Source organism: Pelodiscus sinensis, chromosome 26 (genome assembly GCF_052426305.1).
Source record: "Pelodiscus sinensis isolate ZL-2025 chromosome 26, ASM5242630v1, whole genome shotgun sequence".
Lineage (NCBI taxonomy): Eukaryota > Metazoa > Chordata > Testudines > Trionychidae > Pelodiscus > Pelodiscus sinensis.
The window spans coordinates 11711471-11731479 of record NC_143077.1 but is presented as its reverse complement, the minus strand read 5'-3'; the positions used below and the strand labels follow the sequence as shown (position 1 = coordinate 11731479).

Sequence of the window (20009 nt, the reverse complement as noted above, 5' to 3'; positions counted from 1 at the left end):
TGGCAGAAAATATGCAAATGAGATTGCAACTTATGCTAACGAGTCCCTCATTAGCATATTTTCTGCTGGAAGAACTCATAGTGATGACAAAGCCATATACTAAACTGAAAGTATTGCCACCAAAATCAAAGGCGACATGTAACTCTCAATAGCACAGGGGCACGATTTAAAGATCCTGGTGGGCATGTGGCCACCTTGCATGCCACCTCTGTGTCCTAACCCGCCCCTGCTGCATCTCTCACACCCGCTGCAAGCTGGCACCATCTTGACCCCATTGTATCTGTACCTCTTTCTCAGGACAGGAATGAACGGGTGCCTCTTCCCATCAGTCCTTTATTTTCCAGGCCATGTGTCAGGAATTGAATTACTCCAATAAGTCCCACACAGCAATGGGAAAACTGCTTTTCAGAAAGGCACTTTGTAAAACAGTTGCTATAGATGGAGACGTGGGTGGGAGTGGGATGCAGGGGTCAGGTTTTACCAACCTGCCTCTTCTTTCAGGGCCAGTCACTGCCTTAGAGCAAAGCGTGGGCACGCCACCTTTCCTTTGCCTGGCTCAGGTCAGTACTCTGAGCAGCCAGAGGAGAAATCCCCAATCTCTGGTGTCACTAACTAAAGACCACCCAGCTGGTTTGCTTGCTTGTGTTTATGTTGCAAAAATATTACCTCTTAAGTCATGCAAGCTAATGTAGCTTGTGGCTTGGCAGGTAAAGTCTCTGACCTCATGCTAAGAGGAGATGTGAACTCACCCAGGCACATGATTAAATGAGCTTTGACTATAATGACTCAGGCCGGAGAATTTCTCTGCCTGTGCCCTACAGCCTCAGACATGGAGAGCCCGCTTCACTATGCTTGAGAAATGAGCAGTGACCAATGTTCCCTCTAATTTTTTCCATCCGTGTGTGGAATAAATTGTTATGTGCACCAAGGCACACACAGATGTGCACCACCCACAGAAACATATGCTGCCTGCTATGGGTGCTCTGCTAATCAGTTGGGCCACATCTGAATCTCTCCTGGGTGGCTGCCTAAGCACTCAGCTTACAGGGAACATTGACAGTGACTGCTTTCCCCTTGCTAAAACTCCTGAGACCCTCTTGGCATCTGAGTCTCGATTAGGCAAAACGTGCAGTAATAGGTTTGGAATGAGTAGTTGTTTGGTGTGTTTGGGCCCGGGGACTCCATGTGATCATCTGAACGGTTGCTGCTGAGGAAGAGCAAGGGTGGCGTAGTCTGCATGAGACAATCCCCAGGAAAATGGGAACCAAAACTCTAGCTCTAGTCTAGCTCTTTGGAAGTCTGTTGGTTAGCACGTGGCCTGGGGCACTGCAGGCTGAGCGGGTGCAGATCCCTTGATCTGCAGTTCCCTCCAAGTTCCCTACTGTTGAACCTCTGGAGAGCACCAAAGAACACTCTGAGTTTCGCTGCCTTTAGGATAAAGGGTGTCTCCAAAGAGCGGAGAGCTTCATGGATTGCTCCCTGGCTCCTCCTTGTTGCTTTCCCTCCCCAGCTGGGTGTGTTCCGCAGTACAGCCCTAAGGAATGAGATTTGGAATCTAGAGACAGATAGATAGATAGTCTCCTGGCTTCTGGCTCTGTGGAACTTCCTTCACTTCCACAAAGGCCTGGACTGGGGACTAGGCCTCAGCTTGTTTATCTAAACCAGGCTGGGGCAACATATGGCCTGCCAGGCCACTGGATCCAGCCCATGAATGCTGCGGGGAGCCCGAGGCAGGCTACCTGCTTGTCTTGCCCCACCTGCACGCCGCTCAGAAAAGCAGCTGCCGGGTCTCGTTTCTCTTTCGAAACTGTGAGCCCGGGAGGGAGTGGAAAAGGCTTCAGGTGCTTCCCCCGCTGCCAGTACAATCCCATTGGCCGGTTTCTGGCCAGAACTGTCCAATGGAAGCTGCCTGTTTGAATAACAGGCAGCACATGAAGCACCACGCCCCCTCCCGTCCTAATTATTCACACACGCACATGGCCCTGCAATGTGTGCGGTGTGGGGACAGTGGGGCAGGCTGCCTGCCTGAGAAACTGCTGGGCTGCTGGCTGGGAGTCACCAGGTAAGTCTCCTGGCCAGAGCCTGCCTCTGGCACCCCAGCCCCTCCCTTCCCCAATGCTCTGCCCCCCACTCTGGCCCCCCTACTTCACATACCCAAACCCTCTGCCCCCCTCCTGCACCCATATCTCCTCCCAGATCCGGCACCCCAATTCCCTGCCCAAGATCACAACCCCCTTCCTGCCCTAGGTCACAACCCAACCCCCTGCACCCCAGTCCAGTGCCCCAGGTCACATCTGCCTCCTTCACCCAAGCCCCACTCTCCCTCCTGCACCCCAATCCCTTACCCATGCTCCCTTCTGCACCCAACCTCCATCCCAGACCCTGCACTTCCTCCATTAATATCTTGGAAGACTGCAGCCCTCCACCACTTTCCAAAATCTTGGAATGCCCCCCCCCCCCCCCCATCAAACATTATTGTCCACCCCTGATCTAAGCTCTCCTGTTAGTTTACCTGGAAGGTCAGCAAAGAAGGCTGCCTGGGAGCCGGAGAAAATCTAGCTAGAGATGCCAGTCCCTGAGGTATTTACCCAGTGAGGGCCCAGCAGACCTCATGGGCAAGGCTCCAGTGGGTGCATTAAGGCAAAGCTTTTAGGTGGATGGATTGTCTCTGCAATATGAATGCTGTTTTGAGGGTTCACCATGCCAGAGCGACGACCCTCTTCATCCCGAGCAGCAACGTTCTCTTCCGTTCACCCTGTTGTATGGGAAGCTCCAGCCACTAGGGCGCTGAGCTGGGGGTCAGGAGTCTGTCCCCTGCTCTGCTGCGGCCCAGCTGTGTGGCGTCCCCTCTCAGTGCTGCTCTGTGAGGTGTGGACTGTCTCTGGGCACTGACCAGTTCACTGGGGCCCTGATCTTGGTTGGGGACACATTGGTGCTGCCAGACTGTAAATAATTACTGTGTAGACTCGTTCATAAGCCGACTTTTTTGGGGAAAAAATCCCACTCTGAAGAATGGGGGTTGGCTTATGAACCGGTTCTAAAAGATAGAGCAGCAGCAGGGGACCCGGCACGAGCTGGGATCGCCGCTGCCACACTGCCTTTTAAATGTAGCAGAACTGTAGCATCTGGAACCCAGCACAACTGCCCCAAACTTACAGAGAAAAAATGGTAAAAAGTCACTTGCCTGTTTATAAGATCCCAGATTGCTGTACTCTGGAGTCGACTTATAAACAGGTCGGTGACTTTTTACCATTTTTTCTCTGTGGCTGTGTCTAGATTGGCAGCTGTCTACACTGTAGACTTGCCAGCTGTCTACACTGGCTGCTTAAATTTCCACAAGAACACTGACTTCCTACTGTCCGAAATCAGTGCTTCTTGCGGAAATACTATGCTGCTCCCGTTCGGGCAAAAGTCCTTTTGCGCAAATGCTTTTGCGCTAGTGGGCCAGTGTAGACAGCTCAGATTTGTTTTGCGCAAAAAAGCCCCAATTGCGAAAATGGCGATCGGGGCTATTTTGTGGAAAAGCGCGTCAGATTGGCACGGCCTTTTTTCCGCAAAAAGTGCTTTTGCGGAAAAGCGTCTGTGCCAATCTAGATGCTCTTTTCCACAAATGCTTTTAATGGAAAACTTTTCAGTTAAAAGCATTTGCGGAAAATCATGCCAGTCTAGACGTAGCCTGTAAGTTTGGGGGGGGTCATAAACAAACGGGCTTATATTTGAGTATATATGGTAGATTTAGGAGTGGCTTGAGGCCGGCTGCGGCAGCTGGCGCCCCAGACGGAATGCATGATCGGCGCCCCCGTCTGCAGGGCCCGTCAATGAATTGACGTCATTGGCGGGAGCCCCCGTGATGTCATTATCGGGCGCCCCAGGCGGCGGCGCCCTAGGCGGCTGAGTCCGCCTATAGCCATGGACCGCCCCGACTAGATTAAATAAAACCATGCTAGAAGCATGTTAAGATTGCAAAGTCAAGCACTCCAAAGTTAGGAAATGCCTCAATGAATGTTGCTTATGCAATCTGAATTTGCCCGCCTTGTATGCATGTAGTAAGATACAGCCTCCAAATCCACAATTGCGGTCTCATTTGTACACCTCATCTAACTTCTGCAACAAACAAGCTGCTGTCTGTATGACCCCAGCCTTTAATGCACTACACAGCCCTAAGTTGTTCCCTGAGTGTTCCAGTCTTCCAGACTGTTTTGAATGAGGTACGGACCCATGTTAGCAGTTGCCTGTGAACATGTAATTAAAGATCTCCTCATCGTGTAAATGCACAAGAGGGCCAAATAAAGGCATTTCTGCACTTTTAAGTGCTTGACTTTGCAACTTTAAAGCTCCTTTAATGTGGGAAATTACATCCAATAAAACCAAGCTTTTTAAAAAAGTAGAAGTTGAAAAAACCAACAAATTCCATCACGTAGAACCTTATTGACACTTCTTCCTTTTGCCCCCGTGAGTCATAGCACAGTTCTCTGCTTGTAAGAGAAGTCAAGGACAAAGAATTTCACCCTGCACTTAGAAGGGAAGGGGGTGGGTGAGGTTTGTGATCGTCCTTAGTCCCTAGGGGAGTTCATACTACAATCTCAGACTGGCCCCCAAGAAAGATTCATCTCCTGCAGAGACAGGCTTTCCCCTTGCGGAAAATTCCATTGTGCCAGAGGAGCAAAGTCATTGACCCTGGTCGTCTTTCAGGAGGAATAATAGTATCAATTTCAGGTGCTGCATGATAGCATTCTCTAGGGATTACCGACTCTCCGAACTTCTCTACCGCCCCAGGAACGTTTCTCCCTCCAGCTCCTGCCTCTGTTCCCCTTTCCCTGCATCTCTCACTTGGCCTGGTCCTCACCCACCCCTCTGCATTTCAGATGGGGAGCTTCCTGTATCTCCATGCTGCCTGTATACGCGTGGTGGGTACTCATGGGTCTCTAGGTGCTGGGAGCAGCAACTGCAGAGAAAGTCTTGCTCACCTCAGCAAAATTCAACACGAGAGAGACACATGGCATAGAAAATTTCAGCCCAGACTGTTTAACGCCAGGTCTATACTAGGCCCAGGTGGTTGGCTTAAGGAACACAACTGAACACAACTGAGTGGACATACCTTAAGCTGAGCTTGGCACCGTTTTCACAGTGGGAGGTTGATGGGAGCGAACACTCCCGTCAGCTTCCCTTACTCTGCGACTGCGAGGAGCACCGCACTGACCAGAGCTCTCTCAGCATTCGATTTAGCGGGTCTTCACTAGACCCGCTAAATCGAACGCCAGAAGATCTATCGCTAGCGTATAAGTACAGATGAGGCCAAAGTTTGGCAAAGTTATAAGCACTGAGAACTGGGTCTTACATTGGAGAGTGTTGGGTAAAGTTTGCTATCGATGGTGCTACTGGTGAAGCTGTGGAAAGTTGCCCCAGCCACTAGTGAGTGGAATGCTGTGTCTGAACTCCTGTAAGCCTGCACAGGCCTGGACAGCAAAGTTTTGATTCAATAGCTTGTAGTGCAGCAAAGAGGGAATTATCTGGCCTGCACAAAACTTTATCTGGGGATGCAGATCTGTGCTGCAGCCTTTCGGTGGTGTAGGCTTAGCAGCATAGTAACTAATCAGGGACATGCAGGGAGCTGATCAACCGTCAGTAACTTAAGCAGCGAGCCGGAATTGTCCGCAGCGGGGGCTTGACTTAGGCACCAAAATCTTTGGCACCTACCTGAGAGTTTTGATCTTCAGGAGCTGAGCATGGATCCCCCCTTGAAATCAGTGGGAACTGTGGGTTCTCTGCACCTGATATTGTTGGGCCTAATGTAAGAGCTCCACGTTTGAAAGCCTGGGTCTGTAGCCTTCCCTGGGCTCACAGAGATGTTCCAGACATGCCGTGTTACAAGGAACATGTCTTAGCTTGAGTGGCGAGTACCATCAACTGTGCCATGCTTTCGGGAAGCGGCATGGCTCTGTTCCAGCCCCCCTCTCCGGGCCTTTTAATCTCTGCCACTTTGAGAGATGCATTTGTGTTTTAAGCTCTATGGTTCTGTATCTGCCTCTCTTACGCGGGACTCTGAGTTACAGAATGTACAAAGTTCACGGGTGTATTTCTCTCTCTCCCACTCTGTCTCGCGTGTTCGATCCCTTTGTATCCCGGAGTCCCAGCCTTTCCTCAGCTGGAGAACTCGCCTCTTGCACACGGCTAGGAGCCCTTTGCAAAATGGCTTAAAACAAGCTCCACCGAGAATTTACGGGTATGTCTACACTAGCCCCCTAGTTCGAACTAGGGAGGCTAATGTAGGCATTCGAAGTTGCAAACGAAGCCCGGGATTTAAATATCCTGGGCTTTATTTGCATCTTCCCGTCCAGTCTCCATTTTGAAATTTCACTAGTCCAGACTACACGCGGCAGGGAGCCAGTAGTTAGAAAAAAAGCCCTAATTTGAACTACCTGGTATTCCTCCTGCAAGGAGGTTTAACGGTAGTTCGAATTAGGGGCTTTAATTCGAACTACCGGCTCCCTGCTGCGTGTAGCCACGGGCAGTTAGTCCGGACTAGTGAAATTTCAAAATGGCGACCGGACGGGAAGATGCAAATAAAGCTCGGGATATTTAAATCCCGGGCTTGATTTGCAACTTCGAATGCCTACATTAGCCTCCCTAGTTCGAACTAGGGGGCTAGTGTAGACGTACCCTACGTGGCCCTCCGAAAAGGCTTCTCTCCAAATCTCTCCTGCAACAGCTTTGTCCCTTCATTTCTCAGCCGTAAAGACCGGCTGCTTTTTGTACCGTCTCTGGCTTAGCCAGCCACTGCTCATTCGGCCGCACTCTTAAGAAATCCTCATGGAGAATTAGACCTGGCAGCTGCAGGCCTGTTACCTCACCCCACAAAAATGCTTTGTTATTGAGAAAATGGAAACTGTCTGAGGTTTCTGGGTTGAATAGAATCACTGGGATCAGTTTTAACCACAGCTCGGTCATGGCTACAGAACATTCCCCTAGCTGAGCAGTCTCTGTCTAAACCATAATCATCAAGCCAGTGGAGAGCTGCAGGGTTATCTGAGCAAACCGTGGAGACTGTTATCTCTGCTGAAACTTCCCTGAAATTGCAGACTTGAGAAAGGAGGAGCCATGCCCCTTTGTAATCCTGTGTTATCAGTTGTCCAGAGCAAGGATGTCCTAACACGTTTTGTTAGTCTTTAAGCTGCTCCTAGACTATTTGTCGTTTTTTAAGTTTTTCCTGTTACAGACTAACTCGGCTATCCCTCTGAAGCCGAGGAAACAAGGTTCATCTCTTGACGCTAACCCAGACTGCCTTACTTGCTGGCATTTGCGTCCTGGAAAGCTGATCGCCTTTGTTTAAAAAGGTGGGCAAAGGAGATGTAGCAGCCTTTAAGCCTCCGGGCAAGGAGCTGTGGAAGTATGTAGAGCCCCATGGGTGGCCTCCTTCATCTCAGTGGGCCACAAGATTGTGGTAATCAAGACAGTCTTCCCGGACAGGGTCGTTTTGCTCACCGGCCTGTAACCCACACACCTCCGGGGTAGGGGCGTGAATGTTTAACTGACTTACTGGTTTACTGACTGCTCCTGGCAGGGGGCGGCTCCAGCCGTGCAGGGGGCCCACTGTGGACGGGCTGTTCTGGCTGGAGCAGCCTTTGTCCGCAGTGACCCAGATGCTCCTGCCTGCAGGGCGTTTAACTGGTTAACCACTTAACCGGGGTGTGGGACCCGGTCCTGTCTAGTGGCACTGAGCCCGCTTACAGAGAGAATAATGAGTCAGCTCTACAGCCTTAGCTAATAGCCAGCTGGCGTGTAGCTCATGCAATAGATCAGGGCTACTCAACTTTGGGAGCCACAATGATACTCACAACACATGCTGAGGGCCGCAACTTAAGTGTGGTTTCATAGACATGCAAATAAATATGCAAATATATGCAAATAGCTTCTTTCACACTGACGGGCATGAATACAAAAAGCAAGGCAAGACTATACAACATACAGGCCCCATTTAAGTCAGTTCTGCTGATATTAATAAAATGCAATATTTATCCAATTTCCACCTACATGACAGCACTTTTAATGAGCAATGACAGTCCTGGAATTTAACTACTAAACACCTATCTGCAGAAGACCATTATATTGACTCCTTTTTTGTTTTGGCTCCCACCCGTGGGCTGTGTGTTGAGCCCTGCGCAAACCCAAACTGAACCGTGGACTGGAAACAAATGAGCCACGGGCCGCGTGTTGAATAGCCCTGCAGTGGAGCCTCATGCACTAAGCTCCATGTTTAGTTCCACCCACAGACAACCAGGGTCTGACGACGTTGCACGCGTCCAGTCAGAATTTGCAGCGTGTGCCAATTGAACCGCTTTGACTGGATACAGAGAGCATTCATGGCTCTCGCAGTGTTGTGTGCAATCAGCACCCACTTCCCTTCCCGTGCCCTGGCTCTATGTGCGGGTCACTTCAGTAATACTGGTAGGGAAAACATGCTACATGGACAGAAATCAGTGGAATCGGGATCCCTGTCACCAGGCAATGGGAAACAAAAAGTCTTGTAGGCTACACTAGAACCCCGACGGGCTGCATGCGGTACATGGACCACAGGTTGCCCACCACTGATGTGTAGCCTTCCACGTTGTAATCCAGCGGTGGGGAACCTTTTTTGAGTCAGGGGCCACTGATCCACAGAAAAATCAGTCGCGGGCTGCACAAAAGTGAGAATAAAAAAAACCCCAAACCCACATTCCTTTCACACACCAGAGCCTGGGGGGCCCAGACTAGTAGATTTTGTGGGCCCCACGATGCTCTTGGGAAAGGCCAAAAATGAGGAGTTTAGTGTGTGTGTGTGGGGGGGGGGAGTGCACAAGGAAGAAGGCTTGGGGTATGGGGTCTGGGCAGGAGGGAGGGTGCAGGAGTGGGTTTGGGGGTAGGTGGGTCTTGGGAAGGTGGGAAGGTGAAGAAGTGGAGTTAGGGTGCAGGGTCTGGTCAGGAGGGGGAACTGCAGAGCTGAGGCACCAGTTCCCCAGTGCTGGCGGAGGAGCCCTGAACCTCAGGAGCTAGATCCAGGCAAGCCAGAGGCCGGATCTGGCCCTCGGGCTGGAGATTTCCCACCCCGTTGTAATCCTCTAGCATGCTGATCAAACGCCCAGTTCTGAAGGAGAAGCTTTGCTGGTTTAGTAGCCATTTAAAGCAGGTCTCAGGAGCTTTCTCTGGACAGGGAGTTCTGAGCGGGAAAGAGGGAGAAGAAACATTAGAGTCTGAATTGTTTTCCTGATCTGCAAGCCGATTTCCCCCATGTTGCTGTAAAGGACGACGTTTTGGTCACTTGTGGTTTGCAGAAGCAGCATTACTCTCAATACAGAACGCTCCTTGCTAACTGGTCATAGTTCTGTTTACATACAGTTAGAGATATCTTATAGCTCCTGTTGAGAAAATCGCATTCGCGTCATCCACTAGAGACTGCACGAAGCTGTGTTAGTTCTTTGGATATGATTCATGCACATCATCACCCTCCCTTTCCTGCCTAGTGGATGCTAGCAGGCCCCCAACGAATTCCTTCCAGCTGCTACAGATGTTTAAAGTGACCAAATATTTAAGTAGATAGGAAAATAAATACGAGCCCTAAAATATTGCCACCGTGAATAGATATTTCAGCATTTGACAGTGAAATGTAAATATGGCTTTTGGTGTTTTGAGCGTTTGTTTACCCAAGCTTCTTGTGTTCCCTAGGAAATCCCATAACTAAAACAGCTCAGAGCTTGTCATCTGGGGAGAACAGTGACTAGTCAGCATCTCTGCTCAGCCGCTTTCACAATCAGGGTGGGTTTTAGGAATAGTAATTTACTTAACTAGTGAACTAGAGCCGGCTGTTCATGGCAGAGCCTAGGATTCGTGCTTGAACTGTAATGAAGTGTTTCCATTCTAGACCCCTACTTTCTGTGGGTTTAAAATGTGGCCATAAAAATCTCTTCCAGGCTCAGCACTGGCTCCTGAGGTCTCTGGGAGATTAAAACAAAAACAAAATGCAAATGGTAAAAACAATTGGCCATTTATCTGCATAAAAGTATTTTACCCGAGTGGGTGGGTGAGATTCTGATAACTACAAAGCAGCTCCAGTTCTGCAGGATCCGAGCTCGTAACGTGGACTTTCCTCTGCTGGGTATATTGTAAGTAAAGTTGTTTCTGCAGTGAGGCAGCCAATGGCAGTATACCAGGGGTGGGCAAATACCGGCCCATGAGCCAAATCCGGTTCACCAGGGTTAGCCCTGCAGGTCGCTGCCACTATATTTACCTGAGCCACCGCAGGTATAGGCGATTGCAGCTCCTGTTGGCTGCAGATCGCCGTTTCCAGCCAATGGGAGCTGTGGGAAGTGGCGTCCTGATCCGCGCTGCTTCCCACAGCTCCCATTGGCCGGAAACAGCCATCCACGGCCAATGGGAGCTGCAATCGCCTGTACCTGCGGAGGCACAGGAAAATATAGTGGCGGCAGCCTGCCACAGGCTAACCACCTGTGCAGTAGACTGTCCTTTTACGTGTGTTCTGCACCAGCAGCAAACAGAAAGGAGCATTAGCGTCACCCACAAGCCTTCTGTTTGGACATGGAAGAGTTAGTGAGATTTTCAAGCTGTTCTAATGACACAAATTGCATTGCTGTGCAGAAAGCTTTCCGAGTTAGGCAAACTTCAGCTCACGGAAGATAAGAAATTCCTCTCTAAAGATTTGCAGTTCTCCTCTAACCTGTTGCACCATGCCTAGGTAACTTCTCAGGTGTTCTACAATCCTTGGTGAGGCTGGTGCTGCAAACTGAAAGCTTGTCTACACTTGGAAGTTAATTGTGATGAAGTCAGGGTGGGTGTGGATTTGTAGTGCAGTTGTAAACTGCCACCAGGTCAATTTGAACCTGCAATCTCTGGAGCTTAGTATAGGAGCCTCTACTCTCTGAGCTAAAAGCTGGTTGGCTGTCAGCCCATCTTGTCTCTTGCTCTTCATCTATTGCTGTGGTCTAAGTGCCACTGCATGGGACAGTGAACCACACTAGCGGCACGTCTAGACTTGCTTTCACTTTCGAAAGAAGATATGCAAATTTGGCACGAATTTGCATATTTTCTTTTGATCGCTTTTTCAAAAGAGATTATTTCAATAAAGAAAGTAGTCTAGATGCAGTTCTTTTGAAAACAACCCACCCTTTTTTGAAAGTACTGTTCTTCCTAAAAAAATGAGGTTTACCCGGTTCTTTCGAAAAAGGCTTTTTTTCTCAAAAGAACCACATCTAGACTACTTTCTTTTTCGAAAAAACCTCTTTCAAAAAAGCGATTGGAAAAAGATATGCAAATTCGTACTGAATTTGCATATCTTCTTTTGAAAGTGAAAACAAGTTTAGATGTTCCCTAGGTGTGAGGGTTACATAGTAACTGTTCCTGAATAGCTGTACACTTCAAGAAGAAATACCTGCATATTCTTCAGGAAGAAAAGAACTCGTTTTGGTTTGGCTTAGCCTGCTTTCAAATAGGAGCCACTGGAGAAGATCCAGTCATATGTGCTCACATATGAAAGGCCTGTGGCCCATGGTAATTTAATTCTGTCCTCATACAGTCCTCTCTCTTCTATTTCATTTCTCTTTGTGATGAGGGTTGCCTGTAGAAACGTTCTGGGTTCAGATCTGTAGCCTATGTACAGAGGGGGCTTTAGCACAGGAGAAGATAGCCTACAAGCCCTTGTGATCCATGTTTAAATAATTCCAGCAGGCCAGGCTGTGTAGTGTATTTCCGGAGCAGGAAGGAGGAAGGCCTTGTGGTTACAGTATTGGACGGAGACTCTAATGAGGGGGGAAAGTCCTGGCTTTGCCACTGACTCACTATGTTACTGAATCTCTCTCTGTGCTTCCAAAGTCCGAAATGGAGGCAAAATGCTCCTTAACCTCCCAGGTGTGCAGTGAGGAGAAGTGCATCCGTGTTGGTGAAACACTCAGCTAGCACAGTGGCGGAAGCAGCGGTGTTAATGGGGTGGAGAGATTTAAGAGCTGGTTCAGTGTGGGAGCTGAGGCCGTGGGCACTTAAGTTCTTGAAGCTGTGGGAAGGGAGGTGAGTACGTCTGCGTTGGCCGGGAGGTGAGTACGTTGTTAGCAGAGGAAACGTTCCTCAATGCTGCCTTCGCTGCGGTGTGCGACAGGCTCTGGCCTCTCACCCAGGCCCCGATGCTTGGTCCAGGCGGAGCAGAGAGAAGCAGCCACACAGTTTCCCAGTCAGCCTGGCGCAGGGATTCAGGGGCTGATCTCTCTCCCCAAATCCTGAAGCTGCTGCGGCCCCTCCCTGCCAGCCCCATCACGGAGCTGATGTGGCTGCAGGAGGGGAGCCTCCCTTCACCACCGGAGTCAGCAGGGAGCCACCCAAGTAAGCCTGAGTCCCAATCCTCTGCTCCACCTTGAGACGCCCCCAGCCCTGAGCACCCTCCTGCATCCTAAAGCCCAGAGTCCGTCTTAAGGGTGGGCGAGCCGGGCGGTTGTCCGGGGTCGCCATTTTCAAGGGGCCACCAATAGAGCCGATTTTGGGGGGGAGACACGACTGCATTTCAGCTCGACCTCCTGAATTCTCCCCCCAGGTTTCCCTGGTTAACCCCTGACTCTTTTTTTTGTTTTGTTTTGTTTACTGGACAAATTTTTGTCTGGTATTTTTTTTGTAAACCATCTGGGAACCCTACAGGCAAGCTGGGCCCACCAGTTGGTTAGAACTGGCCCTGCTAAAGCCCTCATCCTTGGCCCCACCCTAAAGCTCACACCCCCAGGTCATAGCCTGTCTCCCCTCCTGCAACTCAATACCCAGCCCTGAATCTCATGCCCCCTCCTGCGCCCAAACCCCCCAGTCCCAGCCAGAGCCCTCCCATACCTGCACCCCAACCCTCTACCCCAGCCTCGAGCTCACTCCCACACTCAGAACCCCTTGGACTCACTGCCAACACATTAATTTTGTTATGCACACCAATAGGAAGGTGAAGTGTCCCGTGTCTTCTCCGGGTCGCACATCCCCTCCACCGTGGTGCACGTAAGAAAATTCATTCCACTCAGGGATGGGAAGAATTAGAGAGAACAGTAGCCAAGTGGCTGCCATTGACTCAGTGTAGGCTTTGATACCCAATCCAGAGAGAGTTTTGGAGCATGCAGAATAACTGTGCCCTTACTCAAGAGGCGTAGTTAGAGTCCTGAGGGCACAACAGATTGCATGGAGCACTGGCCAAGAGGAGCTGCATGGCATGTCCATTTTCAAACCAAACCCCCAGGTCAGCCAGTGGGAGCTGAGCCCTAAACTTGGATGGACAGGTTGTTCATCACACACTGAAGGGCCACGTGTGGGAAACCCCAAGTGTGATTCGGTCTATTGAAGAGATTAGACTTCAGGTATACAGACTTCAGCATGCTGCCACGGGCCCAGCGTGGTTTCAGCGCTTCAACGAGGGAAAGTCTTAATTTTGGAATGGCTGCAGAGCCCCGGTTCTGGACGAGAGCGTCTGGCTCTGCCCACCCCTCTGAAAAGCCAAGCCCTTCTGTGTAAGTAATATAGAGCTTCGGCCAGCCCCACGGACGCTAGTGGGAGTTTTGCCCTTCGCGTCAGTAGGATGAGAGTCATTCGGTGAATATGATTCTTGTGAGCCATTCGCTTTGGATCCAAGAACCTTTCCTGTTGTCTCTCTCCCTTGTCTCGGTGTGTTCATGAGAGATGAAAGGGGCTCAGAAAAAAACCAGTATCGCCAGCGCAACCAGAGCCAGGGACTTTGTCTAATGTGGAATCTTTTAGAGGAACTTTTAAGAAGAGTCCAGTCTCCAGCCCCATGGAGTGAAGCCTGAACTTGGGTAGGAGATGCTGTTCCTGTGCTGGTGCCACACTCTGGTTGGTGAGGTGCCTGTTTTTGTTTCTAGGCAAGAACTTAAATGTTTTGCTAGGAGAACGGTGATTTATCGGTGAGCGTTTGCGCTCCCAACACCTGCTGCAACAGATTCCAGTCGCTGGGCGAGTCCGTCTTTCCCTTGCTCCTTAGGTCATTGTGGTTGCTGGGATCACATTGCGTTTTAATCTGATTCATTCCCTTCAACAAGCCGACGTAACGTTCTGCTGCAGTTAGCGTCTCGGCCGGGCTGAGTTATTGTTCGGCTGATGGCGTGTCACAAATGCTCTGTTCAGATTAGGGATGTAAGCGACTAGTCAAGTAGTCGACTCCCCAATAAGCATATGCTTATCGGGTAGGCAAGACACTACTCGACTAGTCACTGCCCCTGCCCCCGCCTTGCTGCCTCTATCAGAGGCAGCAAGGAGGGAGCAGGAGTTGGTACTGGGGGGGGAGATGGCTTAAAAGCCGGTTCCCCCACACGGTCTCCACGGGGGGGGGGGGGAGGCAGAGGTGCAGCAGGGGACAGGATGTAAGCTGGGAATCAACTGTTCTGGCTCGCACCTGGTCCCAGACGCTGCGCCTCTGCTTTTTAAATGGAGTTAGAGCTACCAGAAGTAAGAGCCATCTGGGACTGGGCGTGAGTCGGGACGGCTGATTCCCAGCTTGTGCCCAGTCCCGTGCTGCGGCTTTGCCTTTTATATGGAGTAAGGGCTGGGTGGCTCTTACTCCATTTAAAAGACAGATCCGCAGTGGGGAACTCTGCTGTGGCTTTGCAGTTTCCCCCCTTATCGACTAATCGAGTAATTGATGGAATTTCCATCGACTACTCGATTAGCTGATTAAACGCAATTTAACATCCCTAGTTCAGATAGCGAGTTCTCTGTTTGGTGGGGAGAACCGAGGGCTGGTTATTACCCCCTTGTTGGACTGGAGGCCCTGATCCTACAAACACACGAGCAAGCAAATAAACATGGAAACTTTTAAACTGCAACCAAACAGCCTTGCTGTGTGGCCTTTCTCCACTGGCTGTGGCACCAAGTGCCTTGCTGTGAGGTGCTTGTTGTTTTCAGTGAGTGAGCACAGCGCATCTTCTCTGCAATTAAGAAAAGGATCGTTTCTTCACCTTGGAGGGTGTGAATCCTTCCTGGCCTTTACCTTGAGGACATAGGATCTCTCCTAGTTAAAGTGCTGCATTGTATACAGGCTGAATCTCTCTAGTCCAGTATCCTTGGGAGCTAACCGGTGCCGAACCAGAGAATTTGCCAACTCATGGGAGGACAATACTGTCTAGAAGCATCACCAATACTTGCATGGCTTGCTGGGGTCTGAGAAGACATTGAGGGGTAAATTAGAGTGAAATCACAGCACGGAACACTGAGCCAGGACTGGTGGCTGTAAACAAACTTCATGGGACCATGGGAGACTTATCCACTTATCATGGATGTGACCATCCGGCTAACTAAAATCCTGCCGGACCACGGATGTTGCCAGACCAGAAAGTGCTGGAGTAGAGAGGTTCAATCTGTCTATCCCATTGTCCTGAGAAGTAAATGTGTTTTGTACAGATTTCCCTTGCTGCTTTTTATGACTGCCCCTTTATATCTCCTTCGACGCCAGGTCTGTACCATTGTGGTTACCACTCTGTGAGACTGCGGTGCACATCTGGTGCTGCTTCTCTACTGGCCTGGCCCTGCGGGGCTCCTTGAGGAGAGATGAGAACTTGGCCCCTGCACCAAAGAGCTGGGAAAGAGAGAGGAAGAGTCAGTGCTCACAGCTGCCTGTTTCACCCAACACATATGTTTTCCCTGGATGTGGTGGCAGGTAGCTCTAGTTGTGTGAGGTCACATAGCATTCGGATAGTAGGGGAACAGATACCAGAGGTTTAAAGAAGTCCAGCAGTTTAACGTTAAGTACAGGTGTAACCCACATGCCTGCTGGGTGTGGTTCTCTGTCCCATGTAATGGCGCTTTGACCACTTACAGAGCAAGAGAATGAATTTCCTCTATAGCAGCGCTACTCAGCTTTGGAAGCCCCGGGGGCCACTATGATACAGCACATGTCGAGGGTCGCAACTTAAGTGTGGTTGCATACACTTGCAAATATATATGCAAACAGCTTCTTTCACACTGACAGGCATGAATACAAAGAGTAAGGCAAGACTACACAACACACAGGCCTCATTTAAGTCAGTTCTGCTGATATTAATAAAATGCAATAGTTACCCGCTTTCCACCCATCTGACAGTGCTTTTAATGAGCAATGATAGTCCTGGAATTTAACTTCCAAAAACACATCTCAACAGAAGACCATTATATTGGCTACTTTTTTGTTTTAGCTCCCACCTGCAGGCCGCGTGTTGAGTAGCTTTACTCTGTAGCTTTTGCTGAGATGCTTCTGGCTTTTAGCTCCAGCGGTAGAGACTCGTGCACTAAACTCACGAGGTCCCAGGTTCGGTTCTGCCTGTCGCCGTGACGCAGGCTGTCTGTGGATATTTGTGTTGCTTTGCCTCTGGAGTTGGCCAAAAGCTTTTTGTGGCTCCTCCCCCATCCCCCGCCGACAGATGCCAAAGTCTCTGTCTCACGAGGTGCTGCCACAGCATCAAAGCCGTTGTGCAAGAAGTGACGCGCTGCCCCCCCCCCCCGGTCCCTTTCCCAGAAATGACTCGCTCTGAGCAGCGTTGATCCGAAATAAATCCTGATGGCAGAAAGCCCTTCTGCTTTGCGTAATGGATGGTTTCGCACTTAAAATGCTCAGTATTTGAGATTAAAAAAAAAAATTAAAAGCTGTGCAAAGGAGAAGTGTTGCAACCAAGGCGATGGATTTTCAAGCCGCCCAGGTCTGTACTGTAAGAGTAATGGCTGCCAGATGGCTCTGTGTATCCAGTTCTCCATGTCTGGATAGTGTCAGCCTTGCAGATGCTTTGTTCTGCTTTGGCTCTGTGATGGGGAAGTAAAGAAATGATCTCCCTGCTTCCCCGGGCTCCCCTGTCTGTCTCCACACTGTTGTTTCCTGACCTGCTCCAAAGCTGAGCAATCCTGCCCTCGGAGGGGGAGGGCAGCCGCCAGGAACTCTGTAGCTGGCACGTGCAGTGACTCCCAGGCAACACATGGTGTAAATTTTGGTCGAGACCACAAGAAGCCAGTTATTGGGATGGTAACCTGAGCCTACATCCCTTCCTGGGACTTGATACTTCTCCAGAATTAGAAGCTGCAGGCTTACTGGGGTTACAGAGCTGTAATTTCCTTTGCCTGTGAGGGACACTAGCAGCTGTAATGCATGCGTTAGAGACCTCCTTTACTCTTTAAAGGGGCCTCAATAGAAAGAGCCAGTACAAATCCAGAGACCTGCAATTACCAGCCAAATGGTAGCAGAGACTTGCTATTGAGTAAACCTTTGGGTGGAAAGCTGGTCTGCTTGTATACCAGACCGCCCCCCGTGTACATGGAGGTGGGCAAATAGCTGCCCGCAGGCCGGATCCAGTCTGACAGGGTTAGCTTCTGGTGAGCTCCCGCCACTATATTTACCTGTATGACTGCAAGTGCCAGCTATCGCAGCTCCCATTGGCCCTGGATTGCGACTCTTGGCCAATGGGAGCTGCGGAAAGTGGTGTCCTGGTCTGCACCGCTTCCCGCTGCTCCCATTGGCTGGGAAAGGCCACCTACAACCAATGGGAGCTGCGATCACTGGTACTTGCGGCCATGCAGGTAAATACAGCAATGGCAGCCCGCCAGGAACTAACCTTGGTGAACCACCGCCATGTTATTGTCCACCCCTGGTACGCGCCTTTCACCAGCCACATTGTGCCCTGCACTCTTCCAGCCCCAGGAAATACAGCTCTGCCACTGACAAAGAGCAGTACACACTGTTGGCTTAAATACCCAATTGTGCCACACCTGCACTCACTGTGTCTCCTCTGAAAATAAAAAGTCAGATCAGGGGTGAATATTTTGACCAAATTGGGGATGAAAATTCCCCTTTGGCCTTTAATAATTATGCTTAAAAAATAGAATGCAGCTGATTCAGATGCCTTGGTATGCTCCTGTCACTCAAACCTTGTTTTGTTTATAAAACTGAAGCTGACCAGGCCCTTAATTAACAAAGGAGTTCCCAGCCCCTCTGGAGAAGACTTAAAAAAAAAAGGTTTGGGTTCAGATGCCACAGGTTTGCAGCGATGCGGAAATGGAATTGCTCTTTGGTGCGATGCATGCAATGCAGTCACAGCAACAAATGTGTGACATGCAAACATAATGGTTTAGGGTGGATATTAGGAAAAACTTCCTACCTCTCTGGGTGGTTAAGCACTGGAATAAATGGCCTAGGAAGCTGTGGAATCGCCATCATTGGCGGATTTTAAAACAAACACCTGTCAGGGATGGTCTAGATGGTGCTTGGTCCTGCTGTGAGTGCAGGGGACTCTGGACATGATAACCTCTCAAGGTTCCTTCCTGTTCTGTGATTCTCTAATAATTCCATAATCTCTGCCATCCACAGGTCCAAGAAGGCTTTACAAAAGCTAAGCTACACAACGCCAAGGGCAGGTTGATAGACTTACCCTAAAACTGTTCTTATTTCAGCCAAAACTTCAAGCCAGAGAAGAGCATTTTTTCCCTGAGGTCTCTGGTTCATTCTCTTGGGAGTCAAAGACCAAGAGCCTGAAAACTTTGCATCTTAAATAGCCTTCTCTTTAGTCGGGAATTCATCGTCCCTACATTCCTCCCCTCCATGGAAAATTACCTGGTAAGACTCTACTAGAGAGGGGGGGTCACATGTCTTCCTAAGACCAACCACTGCTAAGACTTAAAGGTGATCACCCAGGATCCTGCTCAGAGAAATCATCTAGAGGTGATCACCCAGACATTGAGGGAAACACCCTTGATGGCTTCCATTTGCACGTGTAAAACCATAAACCATCCCGGACGCCATATTCCTCATTTTACACACAAGAATGATGCATACACCAAAACAAGATACACAGCTCCAGCAGACTGTGACATTAAAATTGATTACAAGAGGTATTTTGTTCAAAGCATCTTCGAGTTGTGAATATTTGTATCCATAGGACAATTTCATGAAGCGTGGGGATGGGGAGAACAGTTACACAGGGAGTCTTTGCTTTTGCACTGTTTTCTGTCTCAAGAGAAAGACCTGAGCAGTTGGGAAAGCAAATCAAGAGGTATGTCTACACTTGCACCCTCTTTCGAGAGAGGGATGCAAATGCAGCTGAGCGAAATTGCAAATAAAGCAAGGATTTGAATTTCCTGTGCTTCATTTGCATAATTGCCGATTGCCACTATTTCAGAATTCCCTATTTCGGAATAACAAACGCTGTGTAGATGCAGCTATTTTGGGAGAAAACCCTTCTTCTGAAATAACCGGTAAACCTCATTGTAATAGGGTTATTTTGAAATAGAGTATTTCGAAATAGCAGCGGTCCGCAATTATGCAAATGAAGCATAGGAAATTCAAAACCGCTCTTCATTTGCAATTTTGCTCAGCTGCGTTTGCATTCCTCTCTCAAAAGAGGGTGCATGTGTAGACATACCCAAGGGGAGCAGAGACTGATGCTTGGATGGCCTGGGGTCCGAATGCGTTTCAGGAAGCTGACAGGTGAGGGTGACCTATTGGTGTGCATTAAGTCACTTTCTGTCGCTCCAGTGCTGATGTTCTGAGGAACAGATTTCCAGATATGGGTATCTGAACCCTGCCTTTCTGCATTCAGGTACGAAGCTTTTACATGCTTTGTGGGCCATGTTTTGCTTGGTTACCAAGGTGTAAATCTAGCGTCAATCTGGATTTATACAGGTGTAAATGAAAGCTTCATTTGCCTGGATTATGAAATCTGTGCAATATGCACATCCTTGGGCGTGGAAGCTGTGCTTTCTTCTATGTTTGAACAACGCTGTGGTGGCCCTGCCGAACCGTTTACAAATCAGTTGACACGGGTACAGGATTTACTCATTGTATGTAGAGTACCACGTGGAACCAGGGCTCTGCCTTTTCCACTCTTAAGTGGCTTTAATAAAATCGTCTGGAGAGAGCTGGGGTTGGCTGGGGCTGCGTCTTCGGGACATTGTCGAATGCAGCCCGTAGGAAGAACCCTTGGGGTCACTCCTGGCTAGCTGTCGGCTGGTGCATTCAGAACCAAGAGAGAGGCTGGAAT

At 49.6% G+C, this 20009-nt stretch overlaps 1 protein-coding gene across 2 annotated transcripts in view; it reads left to right on the top strand.

The window, feature by feature from the left end:
- Positions 1-20009, top strand: part of FHL3 (four and a half LIM domains 3) — a 57363-nt gene that overhangs the window by 18589 nt on the left and 18765 nt on the right. Inside the window, exon 1 of one of the 2 annotated variants that reach the window (XM_006134240.4) lies at positions 508-560. The exons of the other annotated variant lie outside the window; for it this stretch is intronic. The gene's annotated coding sequence lies outside the window, so the exon portion shown is untranslated. Of the gene's footprint in view, positions 1-507; positions 561-20009 lie in introns of those variants that run through there. 2 annotated transcript variants of the gene reach the window in all.